This window comes from Passer domesticus, chromosome Z (assembly GCF_036417665.1).
Source record: "Passer domesticus isolate bPasDom1 chromosome Z, bPasDom1.hap1, whole genome shotgun sequence".
NCBI lineage: Eukaryota > Metazoa > Chordata > Aves > Passeriformes > Passeridae > Passer > Passer domesticus.
Genome location: NC_087512.1, coordinates 58,309,626 through 58,324,028, shown reverse-complemented (window position 1 = coordinate 58,324,028; position 14,403 = coordinate 58,309,626).

Here is a 14,403-nt window from a genome sequence, read left to right as displayed (position 1 = left end):
ATCTCAGACAATGAACTAGTCAAGTTTAGTAACAGTCTAACTATTTATTTGAAGTCATTTTGTGAGGGCAATATAGCAACTCATGAGATATTATAATGACAGATGCAGCTTAAATATAACAATCATGTTTTTCATCTGTCCTGTATTACCTTAACATGCAGAGGCAGAGGCTGAGCCAAATACAGCCTCCTGCAATGATTTCTTTGCTATTTATAGCCCTTGAATATCAATTGAACAATACAGTCTACCAAATTGTTCAGTTGTTGCAGAAAAACAGGCTTTTTCCCAAGGTAGAAAACAGATAGAAGGAGAGACCTGGACAAAAGAAAAGCACACAAGAAAATAGTTTGCGAACATAATTTCAGTGCCCGGAGTGATGATATTTTCCTTATTGTGTCTCTGTCAACCCCTTTCTGTCCTATTTTCTATTTCCACACACATCCTGCCCCCTCATATTTACTATCAGGTAAAACTCATACTATTGACAATGGCATATGATCTTGTTTGCACCTTAATTCAGACAGGGGCATTTTTAAGAACCTTAGTACTCAGATCTTGACAGCAACCTCTTCCAGGGTTGTCTTGACAACCCTTTTGGTGAGAAAAATTTTCCTAATATCCAATCAAAACCTCCTCTGGCACAACTTGAGGCCAGTTGTTCTTGTCCTGTCACTGGTTTTCTGGGAGAAGAGACCAAAACCCACCTGGCTACCTCCTCCTTTAAGGCATCTGTAAGAGAGTGACAAGGTTTCATTTGAGCCTCCTTTTCTCCAGGCTAAGCCCTCTGCAGCTCCCTCAGCTGCTTCTTGTCAGACTTGTGCTCTAGACCCTTCCTCAATTTCATGGACCTTCTCTGGTCTCACTACAGCACCTCAATGTCTTTTGGGTTATGAGATACCCAAAAGTGGACTCAGCACTCAAGATGCAGCCTTACCAGTGCCCAGTACAGGGGAACAATCTCTGTCCTGGTTTTGCTGGCCACACTCTTGCTGACCCAAGCCAGGATCCCACTGGCTTTCTCAGCCACCTGGACCCATGCTGCGTCATGTTCAGCTGCTTCAACCAGCACCTCCAGATCCTTTCCCACCAGGAAAAGAGAAATCTCACCAGTTTTACCAAAGTGAAATCTTACCAGTCACTCTTTCCTGAGCCTACGGCACTGCGAGGGATTGTTGTGACTCAAGGGCAGAACCTGGCACTCAGCCTTGACTCTGAAACACATGGTTTTTATACTCAACCTCGGGAGTTGCTTACTGCCTTCCAGCATATTTTAAGATGGAGGACAGAAAAGATACAAGATCTAAAAAAAAAAAAAAAACAAATGTAATACCATTTTTGTATGAATTTAATCTTTCAGAATATTTCCTCATGCAAAGTGATATCCCAAATTTCTTGTCATTTGTCCTTTTTTTTTTCATATGCCAGATATACAAGATGCCAGTATGCTCTTTTCTAATTTTTCCTGGTAGTATTTCTAGATAACTTATCAGATTTTAGGGAAGAATGCTATTTTAAGGAGTATTAGCCACATGTTTCTATAGAAAGATATAATTTTAACTGGAAAATTTTAGCTGAGAATTCATGGTTAATCTACATGTTGCTACTTGGATATATTGTTTGGATATGCTGTTTGAATATGTTGTTGTTATTTACTTCCAGGTTGAATAACATCTGAATGAAGGTATTGAAGGAAGAAACATGAAAATTATAATAAACTGCTTATAATTCCAAGGCTTCTCAAGGGATTTTTTTTCTAAATTATGAAGTAATTTTCCTCAGTAAGATTATCACTTTGACTGCATCACATACCTCTGGGGTTATACACCTTGTGCAGCACTGAGATATTATCTGCTTGCAGGTTACTGTATGCTTGGTTTGAAGGACTGTGAAAAACCAACAGTTTGTTTTACCATAGCTCTTACTATTTTAGTGTTGTGGTTTCACATGGGAGGCATTTATGGAAGTAATGCAACGTTTCCAGCCACTGGAAAGCTGTAAACACCTCTGTAAAAACCACGTTATAACGACGAAAGAAACCAGAGAATTTCCTCTCTCTTTCCCGGTTGGCAAAGAGATAACCCAGACCCGGCCCCTGCGGCGGGCCGAGGCTTCCTTCCCGGGGTGCCCACCGGGCCAGCCCCCACCTCCATCGGCTGATGGCAGGGAGAGGGGAGGCCATAAGTTGAGGTGGGGCCAGGCTGGCTCAGCCAAGACTCTACTACCATTGAGATTTGCTCACAACCCCCAGGCAGGAGCAGGAGAAGCCTTCAACCTCTCCCCCGACCCCAGCTCTGGCAGCAAGCCAGAGTCAGGCCCTGGGCAACATATTAATGCTTTCAGTGCTTCAATCCTCCCTTGAGTGAGAAAAAAGAAGAAAATGCAGGCAGTGTAGAGGAGCAACATGAAGACACCAAGGTCAGTGAAGAAGTCAAGTGCCAGATGGGAAAGATAAGGAGATGCCTTTAGTTTTAGGCTGCAATCCTCTTACGAAGATATAGAGGACTCTTTTTTCCCTATAATGCATAAAGGTATGGGGAGATGAAAGTGTTCAAATTGTAGATATTAAGCAAAGGCCTCCATACTAAAGTAAGCAGGTGTTAGAGTAGCTGTGGTCCTATGAGATGTTTGAACAGAGTAAAAGAGTGATGAAGATTCTGTGCCCCTAGGAAGAAGATGATTTCAGAGATAAATAATAACTTTTGCCTTTGAGCAGCTCATCTTTAAAACAGTGCCCCATAAGTTGACATAGCCCATAAACATAGCTATAGCCCATAAACATAGCTCTGGGAAAAGCTTGTGGAAAATGGGAGGGATTTCACAATTGCAGATTTCCCCAGGCAGCTGCTATTTGTGGCTCTAGAAGAGTCTCATAACATTAACAAGAAGGACTTCTCTCCCTAAGTGAACTGAATAAACACTGCTTTGGAGGTGGTAAACTGACTAAAATTTTAAGTTTTGTTTCTTTACATTGTCAGTGAGAAAGCAAACGTTGTAGGGGGAGACAAAGTGTCCTGAAAGTTTTGTGCTGATTCTTACTACTCTTTCTTTAGTTACTGTTAACAAATTTTTCTTTATATGCTTTTAAAGTTTTACACCTAAAATTTTTTAAGTTTTTGCTTTTCTCCCAATCCTATATCACAGCAGAAATTCTAGTGAGTGCACTAGTAATTAGTCAGCACTGAAACCACCACACTCATTAGTACATTAGCTGAGAAATCTCAAATTAGCAAACAAAAACTACTACACTACTACATCCTCAGGAAAAAGAGGGAAACAGAGCCTCTCCCATGAGAAAAAGAGCAGAGTTTCTGGAGTCTTAGCAGGGGTCGGGGTACTGATCATGTATCCACAAGAAATCACCCATCCAGCAAATACTGAAAAGAAAGAAGGAAGGAATATTTCCTAAGAGGCTGAGGGGGCTTGTGTGAAGATTGTACAGTGTACCATATGACCAATTGCTACTGGAATGGAGCACAAGACCAGTAATGAAGATTGCGATATTAGAAAGTACAGAGGGAAGAGCAAGTTCACCTATTCTCATTTAGTACCTCTTCCTGATACCCTGTGTTTTAAAATTTTCTTATGTTTAGAAATTAACTTTTTAAGAAAATCTTGCTTGAGTGATAGCACTAATAAAAATGCTCACAGTAAGAGAAATTCAAACAGTACCACCTGAAAGCTCAGCTAAGCCAAGGCTCTCATCATACAGCTGTTGAGGATATCGAGACTTAGCTTCTGGTTTACTGTGGCTGTAATTTACTAAGTGAAAAATTACTTTTCCCTAGTCAGAAGCTGGAAGAAAAAACACAATAAAATGTATTTTTTTATGAAGATGTATGAAAAGACAGTTTACATCATGTTTGTTCTGTTTGCCAAACATGGAAAGATAAGGCTATATAAAAGATAGTTAAGTCTTTTAAGACTTAACCTTAATTTAGGGGTAATTAGTTAAAATATCTTAATCTAAGGGTAATTTTTCCGTAGGCGCTATAGCCCTTCAGCTCATTTTCATCCAATATGGTCTCCTGTTCTGAAAGTTTTTGTAGCTGCGACAGGTTTAGCTGCCCACTTGTACTTATTTCTTCTGTCAAAGCCAAACAGACCATCTGTTTCTGAGAAACCTGGATAGCTGGGAGCTAGAGTGAGGCTATGTAGCTGATCTTGGATAGTTCTTCAGCTAATGTTAACATCAGTCTTCCTTTAAATACTCCTATTAATAGCTCTGGAAGAGTCAGACCATCAGCAAGACCTTTTCTCTTCCTACTTTCTGAATGGCAACAGCTTTCTCCAGCCTACTGGATTATAAAGTGTTATACTAGATTATAGTTTTGCTAGCAAGAAGTACCTGTCTCCTACACAGTTTCTGTATCCTGTTTTTTGGAGTCACAGGGTATTTAGGCTTCAGGAATACCCTTTCTTTCCCACTCACAGACACTTGGATTTTCTCATCAGTGATCCCAGAGTGTTCCTCTATTCCTTTTTTTTAATTAAAATAATTTTAAAATCTCTTCTGTTTATTGACTGCATCCAGTTACTTTAAAGAAATCTCATACTTCACCACTGCCTCCCTGGAATTCCTAATTTTTGGAGACCGGGTCCAACCATGCTCTCTATCAGTAAGTGGTCCCACTCCTTTGCTCACTATACTGGGTTTTGCAGATAAATGCAAACAGTCAGCCAGAGCACAGCCCTTGCAGAGAAGCACTTTGACTCTCACAGAAGCGAATCACTCTTGGGTGACTTAATTTCCTTGAAGTTAATGCTGTTTTATACCAGAGCACAGTTTCAGCAGGACTGAGTTTAATTTACAGTAGAAAACTCTTTTCTGTGGCTACAATATGTGGAAAAATCTCATGTTGTCTTCATGTTGCCCAAGGAAGAAAAATCAACTCTGCCAGGTACTCAAGTGATGGAGTACCTACAGGTAGCTTTCTGATAATTCCAAAGTGACTTTTTATGCATACTAGGAGTTTTATGGTTAAAACTATAACTAAAATTATAGTTTTAATTGCAGAGTTAGTGAATAGACAAACAACATATCAGAAATGGATTTAAAAGTCTTTGTCAAAAGACTGTGAGTCTTCAAAGTCATGCCAAGCCACAGCTCATAGGCGTCACACTGAAGTGAAGGTTGCACTGATATGCCTAATCTCTGTTGTGTAGCGTGTCTGATTTGGGCCTGTCCTTCTTCTGGGCATGTTGCAAAATGTATCTATTCATCAATGTTTCTTTGGAGAGCAATGGGGAAATCCTTTCTGAAGTGGTGTAGGACAGCAACAAATCTTTTGTAACTGAGTGTAAGATATTTTCATATCAGAGGTCTGAAATAATTATTACCTGTATGTTAGATACCTAGAAACTTTTCTGGCAATTTTTCCACCTTAATTACCATTTAAATTTGAAGGAATACAAATTCTACAAATCTTGACAGGCAAGCAGTTCTTTCTTCTGAAAGATATTCCTTATCAATTCAAGACCTTTTCAACTGCAAATGTGTAAGTCAACAAGGACAAATGGGGACATATGACTGTCTTCTTGGTGAGGGAAGATGAAAGGCCTGCATGCTGAGATAGAAAAACCTGTCTGTTGGTGGAATTTGTTCCATCTCTGTGAATGAGCACAGAGACTGATGACCTGACACCACTTGTGTAACTAATAATCCAGCTGTGTAGACAAAGAAAGGTGAAATTTAAGCCTAATGAAAGCATTTCACCAAGACACAGCAGCTGTGTGCACAGCTTTATAATCCATTTGATTGAACTGACTGGGCAGTGCATGTTTCAAGATTAACCTCATGGAAGGCATTGGAAGGGCTCCAGTTGTCTTCAGTGGGTTTTGGGTAGGACCTTTATGTTCAAAGGCACTTCCTTAAGGTATATCAATGACATCAGGAGCTGCCTGACCACTGCTGTGGGCAAGACAAAATGTGCTTTGCCTAGCAGCACCCCAAGCATCTCCCTTATGCATTGGCCAGTTTTGTTGCACAGACCCTGTTAGGTCTGTGCAACAAACTGTGCCCTGAATGCAGGATCTGTCCTTTTGTCTGTTAATCCCTGCTCCTGGTGCATGGGTTTCATAAAATAAAAATGGCAAAGCAGTTAAAGAGTGATTTTTGAATACTCGTCCTCCTGGTGGGAACTTAAACTTGCATCCCTCGTTAGTGGTCCCATTCCCAGCTCATGGGTGAGCAGCAGGAGCTCCTTTTCTTCTACAGAAGACGGGGACAGGTCTTATGACAAAAATCCATTGTTTGTTGATCAATCAAGCTCTTCTCTCTGTGTGTGGTTGTGTAGGTGTGTTTTGATAGACATGTGGCAGCAGCTTCCATCAGATAGAGTAAATATAGAAACTATTAGTGTTGCTTTGCTGGTCTCTGCTCCCAAGGTTTTGGTAAAAATGCAGCTCGCATTATCTTCCTTCTACATCTTGGAAACAAAGACATCTGACTTTGTCATACAAATGGTTCTTCATTACCTCAAATCTCTGAATGTAGAGATGGAAAGTGCTGGTTTGTTTTGATATTTTTTATGAGTTGACATTATCTTCTCTCTTCAAAGAAGTCTGTGGTGTAGAGGAAACTCTGACGATCACTCATATTTATATGTGGGTTTGCAGTTAAACACTACATGGTCAATATTTTCTATATTTACTAAGTAAGACAAATTAAGTGTGTAGTTTTTCTTAAGTACATAATTGTGTTATAGTTAAGTGTATCATTTATGATACATAAATAAATAATTAAACCTAAATATAAAACTTTAGAAGATTTTATGAGCCTAATAAAAAACCCATCTTTTGTGCAAAGTCAGTAGCAGGTGAAAGTTTATCATCACTGTCTATTCTTTTACCTCCTCAGTGTTTGTGAGGGCATGTGTTTAAAATAAGTCACCAGACAATCCATACCAAAAAAGCTGACTACAGGGAAAAAATGTGTTCAGAGATGTTAAGGGAGGTTCAGGATGTTCACTTGATTGTGTTACTTTGGGTCATGAAATAGAACAATCTGCTAACAACCTGAATTACCTGTAAGCCAAACCTGAGAGCATATTGCTGCCTGTATTTCCTCAGGGAAAAGTTTAAGACACAGCACAGAACTATTTTGAAGGCACTGGAGTGGCTTTTTTCCTCTGTCCTCTGATATGCAGAGAGAGGTGACATGACCTGACAAGTTTCTATACAAAAAAAGTAGGCAGAGGTGACACTAAAAAATAAGTCCAAGTTAGGGAGGCCATGGCACCAGAGAGATATCAGTAAAGACAAAGAAAAGAGAGTGAAGGTCTAAAAGAAGATGTCAAGACTTTCCTTTTCAAATATGTCCCATTTCAGCTTATATTGATGAGAAATCTTGAGGGGGGAGGTCTAGTGGAAATCCAAAGTGGTTACTCCTTTCAACTACCACCATCTTTTAACATCTTCAGGTAGAGTAGGATGGGTGCTGGTGTTGCCAGCTCACTTATTTACCATGTGGCTTATCAAGTGTAGCCAGGTCTTGTTGCTGGCACTGGAGGGGTCATTAGGCCACCCAAGGTACTGTTGAGGGCTCAGTCCCAAACTGTGAACTGCCTGTAACATGGAAACACAGGAATTTTTGTCAGTGAATGTCCATGTATTGCTTTTCTTTGCTGTACAGAGGTGCACATGGTTTGGAAGCTAGAATTTATGCTTCTTCAGGAACAGAGTTTTACTTCTTGGTTTTTCTTGCAGAGAAGTTGGATTCTTACTGTGCTACCAGCTTCCATCCCCCTTTGTCTCCCATTGCCTGCAGCAGAAAATCACTCCTCCCAAACAACAGATACACATGAAACGGAATCTTTATAGCCTAGCTGTCTGGCACCCCTGTCTCAGAAACTGATGTTGTGGAGCTGACATCAAACAACCAGGTAATGACATTCATTTCCAGAGCAAAGTGGTGTTTCAGTTACACTGTCTTGCTTTGTTTCTGTGGAGACACTGCATCTGAAATACCACCTGCTCCTGGTCCACCCTTTTCCTGGAGACTGCTTCCTGGGATACTTAGGACAGCACTTTTCGGATATTCTGTCCCACTTCCTGCTTGCATAAGCACTTTTGAGGTGGCTCCAGCTGCCCAGCAGCAATGTACACACATCAGCACTGAGTCACCTCTGCCTTACTATCAGTATCAGGAAAAAGCTCTCTTTCTGGACATGCTGTACAGCCGTAACAGAAAATACTCCTTCTGAAAACAGTCCTTAAGTGCTCTCAGAGAGGACTGTCTCCCTCCAATGATTATTGAATACCTACAGGGAATAGCCTCCTAAATTTTTTAAATAAAGATGGATTAAGTGATCCCCTTCAGATTAGAAAAACAGACCTAATCTAAAATAATCTCAGCTGACTTTTTGTGTCTTGTGGGAAGTAGATTTTCACATAACCCTTTACTGACCTCACTCATGTGCCAAAATACATGTTTGAGGCAGGATTACAAGCTTTAAAAGCTTCACTTCTCTTGTACTTGTGATATCCTCTATCCATTAAAGATTTGTGCCTACTATTGACAAATACAAATGCTTCCCTCAAGGAAGAGCCCTTCCCTCTACAGCTGGTAAAGCTACTTTTGTTACGTAGACAAGACTTCTTGTTGTTGTTGCTTTTTAATATAAACTTATATTAAAACCTCTACCTGTCTTAGGCTTTTATTTTCCCAGCATTCAAATAGCTTTTAGATATGATCCACAATTTTTCTGCTTTTGTTTTTAAAAATGGATCTGAGAATGTGTGAACATGAGGAAACATCTTCATGAGGGAATGTGATGTACTGTTCCTGAGTTGTACAAAAAAGGAAAACAATCTTTTTGCACATCACCTTTTAAGAACAAGGGGTTTGGGTTTGGTTTTTTTTCTGATAGCCTCAAAATGAAAAATACTGTAGATGCTCAACAAGGTTATTGCTTTTCAAAAGAAACTCCACCCTGCTGGTGGTTGCAATCATTGACCCATGATTCATGACTTCGCTTTTGACTTACAAGTGCTAGAAAATGCTTTGACTGACACAAGTCACAACTAGAATATACTCTGTGACTTCCATGTGTTAAAAATGTGGTTAGTAATTTGTGGGAATAAAAGATGTATCAAATATGTATGTATAAAATAAACGGCTGGTACACAGAAGGGGGGGGTGGGGAGAAATTCTTCCCCAGGATGGCAAAACCACGGCAGATGGACAGAGAGGCACCACAACATTTACATGCAAAGGAAACCTCGGCTGCACATGAGATGGGCATTCATAGAAATATGCACCCAGTGAAATAGAAACATGCACCCAGTGACACCCAAGCGATGATGGCTCAGAGAAGATACCTATCTGAGATGACCAGAGCTATCAACACCTTCCTCCTGAATGTAAGATTCCAGGAATCGGGGAAATGTATTATTCTATTCCAGACAAAGGCTCTGTGCAGCTCCAGCCAAAGAAAGAAACCAACTTGAATATGAAGAACTCAGAAAGAAACAAAGAGACTCTGCCGCAGGCACAATAAACTGTATAATAACCACTGCCTCGGAGCAGCCAGTGTGGACGGGGAAGAATTGGTGCTAGCGAGACCAATCTCACGTCCACCCGGCTCACCTCCCAGGGGTGGTATGCTGTCCGATTGATTGATGGCTGTCGGGACTGTATTATGGTCGCAAAATAAATTCTATTTTTCTATTTTTTTATTGAAATTGGCTATTTTTCATTTTTCATTTATAACAATTTGGTGACTAGCCCGACGTGATCTGATAAGGATTCCAGGGTCCCCTCTCATAATCCAGGCAGTGCCCCACTGAATTCAGCGGCCAGACAAGACTGGGTAAGCCCATTGGAACCAATCAGATAAAATGAACTTTTTTGTAGCCAAAAAAAGTTAGCCACAGCCAAACGGTGGGAACGGGCCCAGAGCTCTCGAAGACGGAGATAGCTCTCTGTGGAAGCCGGCTATTTGTACTCATAAAAACAATGTGCATGAAGAATCCTCTCAGGAAAATGAACCGTAAGTATTGTGTGAGCTCACTAGTTTGTTGACTAAACATCCGCAGTTTGGTTCGCTACCTGATTAGTAGGTCAGCAAAGGTTTTTTTCGGTATACCAGTAAAAAGGAAAAAAAAAAAAACAGTTCTGCAATTAAATAGGCCTGAAGGAGGTAAGTAGGGAGTAGAACATGGGGTTGAAAAAGAGTAAAATCCAAGAAAGAAATCCTGATAAACCAGGGAGAAAGGGAAGGTTTGATCTCCCTGACATTCCGAGGTACAGTCCTCTGGGATCGATGTTAGAACACTGGGAAGTCTGCACTACTGGAAGGGGAAAATCTAAGAAAAAGGCAGTCTATGACTGTACGGAAAAGTGGGCTGATGTAGAAATCAGAAAATGCGTTTTTTGGCCCGTATTCAGGTCGTTTAATAAGGAAATATGTCAGGCATTAGGGGAGTTTGTGTTTGAGGAGGGATTTAATGAGGAGGAAATGGAATATGCTCGGATATGGGAGTACGCTAATGTCGAGTTGTTCCCTGTTAGAGCATGTAAACAACCAAAGGGGTCGGTAAAGACTTGGGAACCTTTGGAGAATCTACCTCCCCGGTACCCAAACCATCAAATGCGGGAGCCTCTCCCCGAACCTGAGAACCTAAGACACCACCTGGTAAGACCGCAGGCACCACCGCTCGAAGTCCTGCAGGAGCCAGCACCAGCGAACCCCTCCCCATCGGAACGAACTCTGTCCCTTCGACCTCCTCTCATGCAACCTGAGGAGAACGCAGCATGGAAGGAATCTCCACTCGCCAGTCGCACGAGACATAGAACCCAGAAAGTACACGCAGACGACAGCGAAGACGAGGAGGGACAGCCGGGACTCTATCCACTCAGAGAGGTCGCAACTGCTCCAGGGGTTATTGGTTATGTTAACGTACCAATAAACTCAGGGGATGTGCGGGCATTCAAAAAGGAGATGGGGAAAATCATGGATGATCCTTTGGGGGTGGCCGAGCGACTAGATGAATTTTTGGGGAATAGCATTTATTCGTATGATGATATGTATACTATTATGAGATTGTTGTTTAATACTGAGGAGCGAGATATGTTACGAGTGGCTGCAATAAAGGATTGGCAACACAGGAACCCGCAAGGAGAGAGTGGGGAGGTTAAATGGCCTAACCAAAGACCATCCTGGAATGCCCAAATAGAGGAAGATACGCAAAAGATTATTAAGGAATTAAGGAATATGGTTATCCAAAGTATCCAAGGGGCAGTACCTAAGGGGCAGAATTTGGGAAAAGCCTTGGGGGAATGCCAGGGGAAGGACGAGACTCCTACTGAATGGCTAGAAAGGCTGAGGAGGAGTCTCCAAATGTATTAAGGTACCGACCCTGACTCCCCGGTAGGAGCCATATTATTAAAAACACAATTCGTGGCAAAATCATGGGAGGATATACGGAGAAAATTAGAAAAATTGGAGGACTGGCAGGAAAAGTCATTGCAAGAGTTTTTGCGGGAGGCACAAAAGGTATATCTGCGAAGGGAGGATGAGAAGCAGAAGGTGCAGGCTAAGGTCCTAGTAGCAGCAGTCTGAGAAGCCCAGAAGCAAGAAAAAGATCTCACTGCAGGAGAAGCGGCACGTACTCGGAAACCTTCAGGAAAACTCATACATCCTCCGAAGAAACCTGCACCCCGGCAGAGGGAGGCACCGGAGTGCTACTATTGCAGACAGAAGGGACACTTCTGATGAGAGTGCAAGAAAATAATGAAAGATGAGAAGATGCTCCAGGAGGACTAGAGGTGTCAGGGGCTTTTTAATTTGGGGTCCGTAATACCGAGAGAGCCTTTGATAAAACTTAAGATTGGACCTCAGAAACAAGAAACAATGTTTTTAGTAGACTCAGGGGCAGAGAAAGCTACTGTACAACATTTACCTCAAGGGTGTTCAAAGAGTGAAGATTCCATGATGGTAATCGGGGCAAAAGGGGAACTTTTTAAGGTACCGGTAATAAAAAATGTAGAGGTGGAGTCTGAGAAAAAAATGTGCTTAGGGAATATGTTTCTGGTAGAAGAGGCTAAGTATAATTTGTTAGGAAGAGACTTAATGGTAAGTTTAGGCATAAGCCTGATAGCGCAGGGTAAGTCTATCACAGCTTGTGTTAAGTCTATATAAGCTGACCTCAGAAGATGAGGGAAAAATCAATCCCAAAGTATGGCACACAGGGGGGAGGCGGGGAAATTGGAAACGGAACCTACCCGTATAGAAATTGAAAAACCAGAAGATCTTATTAGTGCAAAAGAGTACCCATTACCCCTGTCGGGTCAGTGGGGGCTGAAACCTATAATAAATGATCTAATTCGGAAAGGGACTTTGGAACCTTGTATGTCAAGGCATAACACTCCCATTCTGGCAGTCCAGAAGCTGGACAGGAGCTATCGCCTTGTACAGGATCTTAGGGCAGTAAACCAAAGGACTAAAACTCTGTTCCCCACAATCCCCAACCCATATACCCTGTTGAATAATGTCTCACCAGAAGATATTTGATACAGTGTGATTGATTTGAAAGATGCTTTCTGGACGTGCCCTCTGGCAGAGGAAAGCCAAATTACTTTGCTTTTCAATGGGAAGATCTGGAGACAAACCGTAAACAGCAACCCCAGTGGACCTTCCCCCCCAGAGGTTTGTAGACTCACCTAACCTGTTTGGTCAGGCCCTTGAGCAACATTTAAGTGAATTTGTCCCAATGAAAGGGATCAAGCTGCTGCAATACGTAGATGACCTACTGCCTAATGAAGAAGGGGTAAGGATAACCACCATTGCCCTGTTAAATTTTTTGGGAAATAGAGGGTTAAAGGTTTCAAAAACTAAACTCCAATTTCCAGAACCAGAGGTAAAATATCTGGGTCACTGGCTCGTAAAAGGGAAGAAAAAGCTAGATCCTGAGAGAATCACAGGAATCATCTCCTTGCCCTCACCCTAATCAAAGCAGGAGGTAAGGCAGATTTTGGGGCTGGTGGGCTTCTGTCGGCAATGGATTGAGGGATACAGTGAGAAAGTAAAATTTTTGAATGAAAAATTAACTACAGAAAAACCTAAGTGGAATGAGCAGGATGAGATGAGTTTTAGAAGACTAAAAGAATCTCTCATAGTAGCTCCAGTACTAAGTCTCCCAGATGTAAAAAGATCTTTCCAAGTGTTTGTATATGTAAGCAATCACACTGCGTATGGGGTATTAACACAAAACTGGGCAGGATCAAGGAAACCAGTAGGTTATGTATCAAAGCTATTAGACCCTGTCAGCAGGGGGTGGCACACCTGCTTCCAGGCTATAGTGGCCACAGCGATGCTAGTAGAAGAAGCCAAAAAGGTAACTTTTGGGGTTCCTTTAGAGGTATATTCCCCGCATAACATCAGGAATATCTTGCAACAGAAGGCAGAAAAGTGGCTCACAGATGCAAGGGTTCTGAAACACGAGGCTATCCTAATTCACTCTCATTATCTGGAATTAAAGACCACAGCAGTCCAAAACCCGGGTCAATTTTTATACGGAGAAGTCCCAGATACACCCACACATGATTGTACTGAGATAGTCCAGTTGCAAACAAAAATTCGGCCTGATTTGGAGGAGGAAGAATTAGAAATAGGGGAAAAATGGTTTGTGGATGGATCAGCCCGGATTATAGAGGGAAAACGAAAAACTGGATACGCTATCATAGATGGGGTAACCGGGGAGACGGTAGAATCAGGTCCCCTAAATGCAGGATGGTCGGTTCAGGTGTGTGAACTATACGCGGTGTTAAGAGCCCTGCTAAGGCTGAAAGGTAAGATCGGAACCATTTACACCAACTCAAAATACTCTTTTAGGGTAGTTCACACCTTTGGAAAAATTTGGGAGGAAAGGGGGCTGATCAGCACTAAGGGGAAAGGACTAGTGCATGAAGAATTGATAAAACAAATACTGGCAGCTATAAGAGAACCCAAAGCCATCGCTATAGTACACGTAAAAGGGCATCAAACGGGAACTCAGTTTAAAATAAGGGGTAACAATCTGGCAGACCAGGAGGCTAAACACGCAGCACTCCTACTGGTAAGTACCTCAGAGAATTGTGAGGAGGAAATACGGGAATTTCCCCCCCACCTCTCTGAGAAAGATATTGAAGAATATAAGAGGATAGGGGGAAATTTAGAGGGAAATAAGTGGAAATTATCCGATGGGAGGGAATTAGTACCTAAGGAATACACACAAAAGCTTTTGAAAATATTACATGCACAAACACATTGAGGAACCCAGGCATTAACAGATCAGTTCCTAAGATTCTTTGGGTGTAAAGGAATATATGAATTAGCCAAGCAAGAAGTACAAGGGTGCATGGTATGTCAGAAAATCAATCGAAATCAAGCAAAACAAACAACAATGGGAAGCCGACCGGTGGCA